Source organism: Schistocerca gregaria, chromosome 5 (genome assembly GCF_023897955.1).
Source record: "Schistocerca gregaria isolate iqSchGreg1 chromosome 5, iqSchGreg1.2, whole genome shotgun sequence".
Lineage (NCBI taxonomy): Eukaryota > Metazoa > Arthropoda > Insecta > Orthoptera > Acrididae > Schistocerca > Schistocerca gregaria.
In genome coordinates, this window is record NC_064924.1 from 430,993,560 (window position 1) to 431,005,672 (window position 12,113).

At 46.3% G+C, this 12,113-nt stretch overlaps 1 non-coding gene across 1 annotated transcript; it reads left to right on the top strand.

Moving 5' to 3' along the window:
- Positions 1–933: 933 nt before the first annotated feature.
- Trnat-ugu (transfer RNA threonine (anticodon UGU)) lies at positions 934–1,008 on the top strand. Its single transcript has one exon. It is a non-coding gene; the product is annotated as a tRNA-Thr (tRNA).
- The last annotated feature ends 11,105 nt before the right edge of the window (positions 1,009–12,113 follow it).

The window sequence follows — 12,113 nt, forward strand, 5'->3', positions numbered from 1 at the left end:
TGAATCCAGCCGCGGTCGGTGTGGCGCTTGTGTATTGCGGCAGAGGCCTCCCGCCTGACATGTTTACCGGCGCCAGCGAGCGCCCCACAGCCGTCAGTCGGCAGCTCACGTGCGCGGGTCGCCTCCAGTATCCGGCCAGCGGCAAAATAATCACTGGCGGCTCCGCCGCTTGCCGGCTGCCCTCCAGAACTGCACGTGTCAGGCAATGCGCCTGCTCCTACTGCTACCTCCGGCAGTTGACTGTGGCCGTTGAGCACTGAAGAAGTTTCACAATTGGAATCAGGCCCAGGCGGGAAGACTTCTCCTGACTGATATCTGCTACACTACATGGCATTTCTAATACCAGATCTCTTACATGTTTTCTTATTGTCTAAATAAGTGTTATAAATGATGATTAACTGAAACCCTCAGCTGCCGACAGGTGTTGTTGATATGCCTCGATGTCACGGGAAGCGTGCAAGGGATAAGTCCCTGCAGTCGCGCATTTCATCTGTGTCCTCGGTGGCTCAGATGGATAGAGCGTCTGCCATGTAAGCAGGAGATCCAGGGTTCGAGTCCCGGTCGCGGCACACATTTTCAGCTGTCCACATCGAGGCATATCAACAACACCTGTCGGCAGCTAAGGGTTTCAGTTAGTCATAATTTATTCCAGGGAAAAGCTGCATGGTCATCAACAGTATTCTGTTCTTTCGAGAACAGTTACTGTCTTCATAAGTATATAGTTACAGGGTACCCAGCCATTGACCTTCGTCTGTGCGAATGCGCACAGGTTGCCCAAACTCTTACGGGAATCGCCAAAGTGTGCGCAAGTAATGAGTGGATGGGCAGATGTCTATAAGGTTCATTACATATGTAGAATTGTGGACAGTTGGGAATGTTAGTCTCACGGGAAGCTTGCAAGGGATAACCCCTGCAGTCGCGCTGTTCATCTGTGCCCTCGGTGGCTCACATGGATAGAGCGTCTGCCATGTAAGCAGGAGATCCCGGGTTCGAGTCCCGGTTGGGGCACACATTTTCAGCTGCCTACATCGAGGTATATCAACAACACTTGTCGGCAGCTGAGGGTTTCAGTTAATCATCATTTGTTCCAGGGAAAAGCTGCAGGGTCATCAACAGTATCTCTTCTTTTGAGAACAGTTATTGTCTTCGTATATAAATAACTGTTGTTGCTGTTGTTATCAGTACAAAGGCTTGTCTAATACAGATCACTACAGTATGAAAATCATCCTTTCTAAATTTCAAAGGGTGGACAAAAATATGGAAACACAAAAAAGCACATTACCATACCTAATATGTCGCAGGAAAGCCGGTGTCATTCAAAACAGCTTTCAGTTATCTCAGCATGGATAAATCGGGTACTGGAAGGTTTCTAAGGGACACACAAAATAAAGGCAACTGTAGGCTGCGATGGTGGAGGCTTACAGCGGTCACGCACCCTTCCACCCAAACTAGACGACAAAGGCTTCATAATATTGAGATCAGCTGACTCAGGTGTCCAGAGGAGATGCGACTACACATCTTCACGCTCGCAAAGCCAGTTCTGCACGATGCGAACCGTATAAATATGGGACCTGTCATCTTGGAACAAAGTTTCACCACTGGGAACAATCATTGTATAAAGGGATGGACATGATCATCCAAAATTGTCACATAACCCTTGGCACAAACGAGACTTTGCAGCATGACAGTGGAGCCCATGGAAAGCCGCTATACTTGTGCCCATATGAATTTCTTCCGTTGCTTCATGGTCCAGGTTTTAAGGCTTCAGCACCATGTTTCTCTGTTTATGGGCATTTGCATCACTGAAGAGGAGTATTAGAATTCCAGCTCGCCCTGAAATTTCCAGATCATAGAGTTTGTAAGATGGCAAGAACTATGCCCCTTACATGAAGTCATTAAAGCTCACCTAACTCACGTTGAACGAACAGTAGGGCTGAACAAAAAATGACTGACAAGGCACGATGCATCTTGTAGAGGGTATAGTATGGAATAATTAATGTTGGGTGATGGTTTTAAAGTAACTCACACGACATGAACACTTTGTGGAAACGAGTCGATTTACTAGACACTAGTTTACCCCAGGGAAACGTTTAGAGTTGACCGTGGCCGGCTGGGGAACGGCAAAGGGAAGCAACAATAGGCAGCTTAGGGCGGCTCGAGCTGTGAGAAAGTGGTAACGCGGCGCGGCCTCCAGCCGCCTTAAGGTGAGTGACAGTGAGTGGATGGTTGACCCCGACTCCATGCTGGTTTACCAGGAAACAGACAGAGAACTTGTACGCCTGTTGATAAATGTTCGTTGTAGCGTTTTCTGTTAAACATGCGAGAAAGCCGTGCAAAGCTACAGTGGAGTGGTCAACAGAGGTCAAAATATGCATGCTTGTGACTATAGCAACTTCACGTTGAATTCACGGTCCGCAGAGCCTGAAGTAAAGCAGGTGAAGAGCGACAGCATGAAATACACCGGCCTCCGATGAGAATGTAGGACCAAAGAATTTGAAGTACTCTCCTGGGCGTCAGAATTCCGGAAAACTTGTTGTTTGTGCAGACGGTAACCTTGATGGGTGGCCTGGGGGGAGCTAAATAGAAGACATTGAGAGAAAGGAAATTTTGTGGGAATTTGTTCACTTCCCAGAGCAGGCATTGGTCTGCGCTGGGAAGCGACGCATAATTAATACGACTTACGCTGCAATTGGCGTAAGTGATTTTGCTTGAGGGCAAACCGAGGTGAAGAGCGGACTGTGAGAAGTCTCCGCAGAGATCTTCCATTCCCAGCTGGCCTAGAGTGCGGATGTGGCGTTCTTTACTCAGCTTGCCTGAGAAAGAGTGAGCATCTCTGCAGTTTAGGACTTAGCAAATGGAACGATTGAGCTTGGAGATAGAAAGTTTTGGTTCAGCTATGTACTGAGCAAGATAGTTAGGAGTGAATAGATGAACACAGCCTTGCAGCACCATGAGGTCGGCCAACATCCACACAACGACGCTGCTCTGCCACGCTGTATTCGGTGATATTGCGCCCGCTCCGACCACTGATTAATTTGTTGGATCACGTCGGCAAAGTTACCACGAGGGTTTCATGGGCCGTGTACTGTAGAATTCTTCTCGCACTTCACATTACGTCTGGGTCAGTTGACAGGAATTACTTTTGAGTTATCGAGCTTTACTCCACGCAAACGCAATTTATTACTACTACCTAGTAGGAGAGTCATGTAATGTGATGACTGAATGTCGTGAGTTAAAATAAATTTGTGATAATCGACTGCGCCTGTTTTCAATCAAGTAGCTGATATCCCAAGTCACTTTCTTAATTAATTTTATGTTCAACATTTGCATCTGGTGTTCAATAGCTGAATATAACATCAATGTGCACCCCTTTTACTTAAAAGTGATCAATTCTGAATCAATTAATGTCAACACTGCTACCGCAGTTTAATCAGGAGTCACAGGGCCTTATTAGTTTCTTTGCATTATCCGACATTGCGGCAGTTTAGCACTCTCTGTTGATTTGTTAGTCAGTTACCTGGGGTGAACACACGTGAAAACCAGATAAGTGACAGGTGGGGTGTTACAAGTTCCCTTTGTGCTGTTTTGTCCCTGACAGGGATCGTGAGTGTGACTTTCAGTTCTGGAATGACTTTTTCAGTTGTCGTCCTCTTATGTTTCGTTACAACCCTCTTCAATGCCCGTCTGCCACTATGACTCAACACACACTTTTATCTACGTTGTGACTTAGCGGATGACGTCTTTCCGCTTTCCCTATGCGCGATATAAATCTTCGATATGGTATCTCTTGGAACGCCAAATACTTCGGCTGCCTGTGGTACTGAAGAGCCCATCATACACTATGTGATCAAAAGTATCCGTACACCTCCCAATAACATTTGTTTCTCATATTAGGTGCATTGTGCTGCTACCTACTGGCAGGTACTCCACATCAGCGACGTCAGTACTCATTAGACATCATGAGAGAGCACAATGTGGCGCTCCGCATAACTCAAGGACTTCGAACGTGGTCAGACGATTGGGTGTCACTTGTGTCATACGTCTGTACGCCAGATTTCCACACTCCTAAACATCCCTAGGTGCACTGTGTCAGATTTTGTAGTGATGTGGGAACGTGAAGGGACACATACAGCACAAAAGCGTACAGGTCGACCTCGACTATTGACTGACAGAAACCGTCGACAGTTGAAGAGGGTCGTAATGTGTAATAGCCAGTCATCTATCCATATCCTTACATAAGAATTCCAAAATGCATCAGGATCCCCTCCAAGTACTATGACAGTTAGGCGGGAGGTGAGAAAAATTGGATTTCATGGTCGAGTGGCTGCTTATAAGCCCGACATCACGCCGGTAAATGCCAAACGACGCCTCACTTGGGAGCGTAAACAGTGGACGACTGAAAAGTGGAAAAACGTTGTGTGGAGTGACGAATCACGGAATACAATGTGGCGATCCGATGGCAGGGTGTGGGTACGGCGAATGCTCAGTGAACCTCATCAGCGTGTGTAGTACCAACAGCAAAATTCGGAGGCGGTGGTGTTATGGTGTGGTCGTGTTTCATGCAGGGGGCTTGCACCACACCCCCAAAAACATATGATTTTCATATTAGGTGCATCGTGCTGCCATCTTCTGCCACGTACTCCACATCAGCGACCTCAGTACTCATTACACATCATGAGAGAGCAGAATGGGGCGCTCCGCGGAACTCACGGACTCGGAGGCGGTAGTGTTATGGTGTGGTCATGTTTTTCATGCAGGAGGCTTGCACCCCTTGTTTTTTTTTTTTGCGTGGTAATATCACAGCACAGGCCTACTTTGATGTTTTAATCACCTACTTGCATCCCACTGTTAAAGAGCAGTTCGGGGATAGCGATTGCACCTTTCAACACGATTGAGCACCTGCTCATAATACACTGCCTGTGGCGTAGTGGTTACACGACAATGACATCCCTGTAAGGGACTGGCCTGCACAGCGTCCTGACCTGAATCCTATAGAACACTCTGGGATGTTTTGGAACTCCGACATTGTGCCAGGCCTCACCGACAGACATCAATTCCTCTTCTCAGTGCATCACTCCGTGTATAATGGGCTGCCATTCCCCAAAAAACCTTCCAGCACCTGACGGAACGTATGCCTGCGAGAGTGGAAGCTGTCATCAAGGCTAAGGGTGGGCCAACACCATACTGAATTCTAGCGTTACCGATGGAGGGCGCCACGAACTTTTCAGTCATATTCAGGTAGGTGTCCGGATACTTTTGATCACGTAGTGTAAGAGCAATAACAATTGCCCAATCTTAGGATTCACTTAGCTCCAAAGTAATGCACTCACCACTACATGCAACACTTTCGGACGATGACTGACACTTGCAACGTGTAGAGGACATTGCACTGGTGCTGCTCGTGGTCAGATGCATGAGAGCAACCTGTGGGCTTGGCTAGCATGTGTGTTTATGCACAAGAATGCATTTTTCGCGTTGTTTCCATAATTTTGTCCAACCCCTGTACTGAAACTACATACATGTTTTTTTATGTTGAATAAATTTTACAACCACATTTCAATCCATTTAAAAGTTAACTATTTTATCATTTCTGGTTCTTGCAGGTATGGTTATTGCATTGTCATCCTAACCATTTTACCTGTTGTAGGAGGAAGCTGGCGTCACGGTAAGGTACTGAACGGCGTTGGCGACCGAGGAAAACTACCAAGTGTGGGCTTGCAAACGTCCCTGCAGTTGTGAGAGCTCCCGCTTTTAGCTGATGTGCAAACAGTGGAGCATGACACGTCCTGATTGGCTTCTGTGATACGAATTGCGCGACAAAACTTATGGGTTTAGTATTACGTATAAATTAAACAGTACGCAGAACAGGAATTCTCAAAAGGCTAAAAGGTCTTAGGAAATGGTTATTAAAATAATCTATTATATTTGCAGAATAAGAAACAGGCTTTTGGCTCAGTCGTCACGAAAAATGAACCAGGTAGTGGTGTTTGGTTGTGGGGTATGTGTCTTCCCGCTATTAGTGTGGTTTCGTGTTGGCTCGAATCTGCAAGCAATGTGGGCTAATTTACTCATTGGTCATTGATTTGTTGAGCATTGTGCATGAAAAGTAGTCTCGTACATATATGGATTATCTTAAGTGCGGCTTGTAGATCGTTCATCGCGAGCACACGGCCTTGTAAGTATGGTTTTTGTTATTTTAACCAATGCCAACACTGGGATCCCTTGTGAAATTTGCACTAATCACTTAATAGCCTGTCTAAGTCTGAATATCCGAATCACTTACGGTAGGAATCAATTTTGAACAACAATAGCTGATCAAGAACCGATTACGCATTGCCTGGGACAAATTACTTGGAGTGAAGACGCCAAGTTAGTACAAGTTACAGAGTTCGACGATCTTTTTCTTTACGTTCAAACCTCACGTGGACTACAGCCTTAGTAGAAAAGAGGTCAATTTCGATGACAGAGAGGTAGCATCTGTAAGGGGACGGTTTCTTTGTAGTACATTGACCCGATGTATACTCCTTGTGGCCACAGGATGTCTCCTGTCAAAATTGTTCCTTGGAACGAGATGAGCCGTAAGGCTGGATGTGGTGCAGCACTCCACTCTAATCTATAGTATTAAATTCTCTTTGTCTCTGCTTAAATACTGGAACCTAGACCGTGTAAACGTGGTCCCATTGCACTGACCTCTTCCCCTCCCACCACTCACACTTCCTTACACTACCAAAATAATCGTCCCTCGATGGCTCAGGGGGTATCCCTACTTTCAACCAATAATTTCCATAAGTATTTGCTCGGGATCGGTTCACACCTCTTTCTTCATTGCCCACCCAATTTACACATCAACTGTTCAAAGGTTGTTTTTAGTTTTTTCGCGACATCACAAGTGGAAGTTTACTGTTTAACTCCCATATAATGCAACGCAACAGACAGTTACTTTGGGAAAAACTTCCCAATCCTTGCATTCATATTTGATGTTGACGTACCTCTCTCTCTTCTGGTTTTCCCCAGGATGCCCTTCATACCCTCTATACCTCTGCCGTTGTCAATTACCCAGCTGCCACAGTGATAAAAATCGATTGCCTCTCATTTCTTAATCTCTCAGCATCGCATTATTTACAGAATGAATTTTCACTCTTCCGCGGAATGTTCACTGATTTCAAACTTCCTGGCAAATTAAAACTGTGTGTCGGGCCAGAAATCGATCCACGAACCTTCATTTTAAAATGAGGATTGAAGAGTACTGTTCCAAGACAGCAAATTGACAGCCCCTGCCAGTTTACAAGTTTCTTAGACGTCTCTGAATGACCGGTTTGTGACGTTAGCTATGACTGGACTCTGACTGCTATGACTAACAGGGCAGAAAGTTTGCTGCAATTACGGTGAGCAACAGTCAGATAAAAAGGCTGAAAAACTCTCTGGAAGCCATACTGATAAAGTCACGACAGCACTGAGGACAACGAGGCGAGAGGTAATTCCTATTTTTGTAAACTGACGTTGCGTTGCAGGCGAATTAGGGTTGACGGAATCACTCGTAGTGGTTTTGTAGCAACATTTACTTTTATCGTTTAAAAGCAGCTCGATAAGCTTGCTGCTCTCGGCGGTGACATGGCACCATGAGTCGCACAACGAAACGACTCGCCTCAAACCAGTGTGAAGAAATATTACCGTTCTGTGTTCGGCTGTGAGCGACACTGAGAACAGCTGAATGTTCCTTCTGAGGAATAGAAGCCCGCTTGCCGTAACATTTTGTTAGGTTCCTTCTCTTCGCCAGGTCTCGGAACCGCAGACAGGACAAATCTCGGAGTAACAGCTCAAAAACACTAGTCAACTTCATAAAATTAAACAGACTTATTAGTTGTTTCTTTTCTGTTTTAAACCTGCTACAGTATACGAAACGAGTATCTTTTTTATGAACAAAGCGTTTCCAGTAGTAGTCGGTACTTCTTGTTCATTTTTAAGATATTTAAAAAAAGACTAGTTTACGCTAACCACTACTGATTATGCTTTGTCGATAAAAATGTTACACGTCAGGTGTAACACATTCTCATATTGCAGAAGGCTTAAACCAAAAAAACGTAATAATTGTTGTAAAAGAGCTGCAGCGGAATTTGACCATCTCAAGAACTATATACAAACCAAACAAGTTTTCACGAATATGGTACGATTTACATTGCTTACTGAGAGCGACACCTCATCCACCTACGTACTGTGTCCAGGACCCTATATAAGACTGACACGGCAAGTTAGCGCCCCTCTGGGCTAATCGCTGAGCACTTATTTTACTCTGTGGATGCGGAGTGGAACGTAAGTACACTCCTGGAAATTGAAATAAGAACACCGTGAATTCATTGTCCCAGGAAGGGGAAACTTTATTGACACATTCCTGGGGTCAGATACATCACATGATCACAGTGACAGAACCACAGGCACATAGACACAGGCAACAGAGCATGCACAATGTCGGCACTAGTACAGTGTATATCCACCTTTTGCAGCAATGCAGGCTGCTATTCTCCCATGGAGACGATCGTAGAGATGCTGGATGTAGTCCTGTGGAACGGCTTGCCATGCCATTTCCACCTGGCGCCTCAGTTGGACCAGCGTTCGTGCTGGACGTGCAGACCGCGTGAGACGACGCTTCATCCAGTCCCAAACATGCTCAATGGGGGACAGATCCGGAGATCTTGCTGGCCAGGGTAGTTGACTTACACCTTGTAGAGCACGTTGGGTGGCACGGGATACATGCGGTAGTGCATTGTCCTGTTGGAACAGCAAGTTCCCTTGCCGGTCTAGGAATGGTAGAACGATGGGTTCGATGACGGTTTTGATGCACCGTGCACTATTCAGTGTCCCCTCGACGATCACCAGAGGTGTACGGCCAGTGTAGGAGATCGCTCCCCACACCATGATGCCGGGTGTTGGCCCTGTGTGCCTCGATCGTATGCAGTCCTGATTGTGGCGCTCACCTGCACGGCGCCAAACACGCATACGACCATCATTGGCACCAAGGCAAAAGCGACTCTCATCGCTGAAGACGACACGTCTCCATTTGTCCCTCCATTCACGCCTGTCGCGACACCACTGGAGGCGGGCTGCACGATGTTGGGGCGTGAGCGGAACACGGCCTAACGGTGTGCGGGACCGTAGCCAAGCTTCATGGAGACGGTTGCGAACGGTCCTCGCCGATACCCCAGGAGCAACAGTGTCCCTAATTTGCTGGGAAGTGGCGGTGCGGTCCCTTACGGCACTACGTAGGATCCTACGGTCTTGGCGTGCATCCGTGCGTCGCTGCGGTCCGGTTCCAGGTCGACGGGCACGTGCACCTTCCGCCGACCACTGGCGACAACATCGATGTACTGTGGAGACCTCACGCCCCACGTGTTGAGCAATTCGGCGGTACGTCCACCCGGCCTCCCGCATGCCTACTATACGCCCTCGCTCAAAGTCCGTCAACTGCACATACGGTTCACGTCCACGCTGTCGCGTCATGCCACCAGTGTTAAAGACTGCGATGGAGCTCCGTATGCCACGGCAAACTGGCTGACACTGACGGCGGCGGTGCACAAATGCTGCGCAGCTAGCGCCATTCGACGGCCAACACCGCGGTTCCTGGTGTGTCAGCTGTGCCGTGCGTGTGATCATTGCTTGTACAGCACTCTCGCAGTGTCCGGAACAAGTATGGTGGGTCTGACATACCAGTGTCAATGTGTTCTTTTTTCCATTTCCAGGAGTGTATAATTACATGCTATTCCTTCGTACTTGAAACGTATCTCCCTGTGAATATTTGCTATAGTGTTAAAAAAAGAGAAAAACAGCTTACAATTATTTGAAGATGGTAACTGTTCTTTCGGACATGTCCGAAAGAACATGTACCATCTTCATATAGTAAAGGGTAACTGGCCATTGACCTTCTTCTAGTGTGCAGATGCACACGTATTGCCCAAGCTCGTACGGGACTCGGTAAGATTGTCTGCCGCGAGTAATGCGTGTAATGGGCAGGGGCACTACGAATGTAGTGTGTGGACATTAAGTTGGGAATGTGGGTCTCACGGGGAGCGTGCAAGGGATAAGTCCCTGCAGTCGCACTATCCTCTGTGCCCTCGGTGGCTCAGAAGTTTTAAGTTTTGCCGGCACGGTAGCTCAGCGTGTTTGGTCAGACAGCTGGTTGGCCTCCATAATAAAAAAACGGAGTGGAAGGATCAGGAAACGAACTTTAACGGATGTCATGTGACGTCCACAACGACCAAACACAACGATCAACAACGAACAAAATGTAAAACAAAAACGAAGAAACAACAAAAAAAATTGATAGAGCGTCTGTCATGTAATCAGGAGATTCCGGGTTCGAGTCCGGGTCGTGGCAAACGTTTTCCGCTGTCCCCGTTGATGTATATCAACGCCTGTCGGCAGCGTAGTGTCTTGATTTAATTATCACTACAATTATTTTCTCTCTTTATATATCGCAAAGCGGCCACAACTGTTTTCCACCACCTGCGAGGCGAATTTACTAATGCCTAATGATACTCTGTACGTAAAGCAATGAGTTCAATATATTGATGCTCATCAGACTCGGAAAAGAATGGTTAGCTGAAGTATAAAACGGAGAAAGGCTGACGCCACTTAAATCACTTTTTATGTTTTTCGAATTATCCTTTTCGATATTTGTTTCAGGCCATCTTCAGACCCTCCCAAAAGAAGAAACTGGTTTATGTCATTGCAGAGCTTATCATAAACTTGTTCCTTTTATTGTGCCTTTGTCCCACATCTGTGCAGGGTCGCATGGTTATTTATGGATTTGATATGGTTAATTGAACACTTCACTTGCCAATGTTGCTCTTAAGCAACATCAAAATTGCACACTGTTTCCTGCTACATGTTTCAAGTTTCCTCGTTGAATGGTCAATAGCTCTTTCAAGCAACATTTAAACTCTCATATACAGCACTATTCTGCTGTCTCCGCTGAAACGTTTCTGAGCAGTGTGCATCTTTAGCAGACACCGTGTAATGTTACGTGAGCGTCAGCTATCGTTGTAGCAATAGTGCAGTTTTTCTTGTGCTATGAAAACTGCTTAAAAACGTGAAGAGGACGTGTTGAAGATTGTGTCTTCTCATAACAAGCAGTCGTAGGCAATTACTGCTAATTGAAGTTTGTCAGTCGAATGGAGAACCAGTTAAAGCTAGAGAAGTAGGCAAACTGAGGAACAATGAAGGTCAGGCACACCGTCACGAGGCTGAAACCACACTCCAGCTCCCCTATATATGTTGTATGCATGCAGACTAAAGAGACGAATGAAAATTAATACCGAGGCCGGGATTAGAACCCGGGTGTCCTGCTTACTTGGCATACGAGCTGACTACTGCGCCACTCTGGTACAGCAGCTTTGCACAACTGCACGGGCTAGCCTAACATGTCTCCCTCTTCAAGACAAAGCCCAATTCACGCCTCTACCCACTTGGTATCCTTCCCTAAACTTGAACAGTATTGCAGAAGTTCTCCAAATGTACTGGAATAGCACCTCAGCATGGCAAAAATGGGAATCTGTTTTGAAAAGGGAGGTGCGTATGGTAGTCCACACACTTATTCAAAGCCACTGTAGCAGAGTGCTAAGCGCATCTGTCTAGTGGGCAGAAGACATGGGCTCGAATGCCAGTTTGACACACATTTTCACTTGTTGCCTCAGTCAGTATGTATACATCACATACGTTTGAGACTTGAAAAGATCTCCGGTATCATACAGTTTCATCCGTACCTAGGTTTCAGGCAGAATCCCATGTTTTGTTAGATGCTGAGGTGCTACTCCAATACATCTGGAAAGCCTCTGCGTTGCTGTTCGAGTTTAGGGGGAATACCATGTGTTCTGAGGCGTGAATGGGAATTCGTATAAAGGAGGGAAACATACTAGGGGAGCCTGTGCGGTTTTGAAAAGCCATTGTGTCAGGGTATCGTAGTGGTCAGCACATTTGCGTATTAAGCAAGAGATCAGGGTTCGAACACCGACCTTGGTGCAATCGCTATAGTCGTATGTGTTTGAGACTCTCTGGAACCATATATTTTGATTTGATTAAACCACCTGCATTTCTACTTTTCCTTTATTGATTTTCGATTT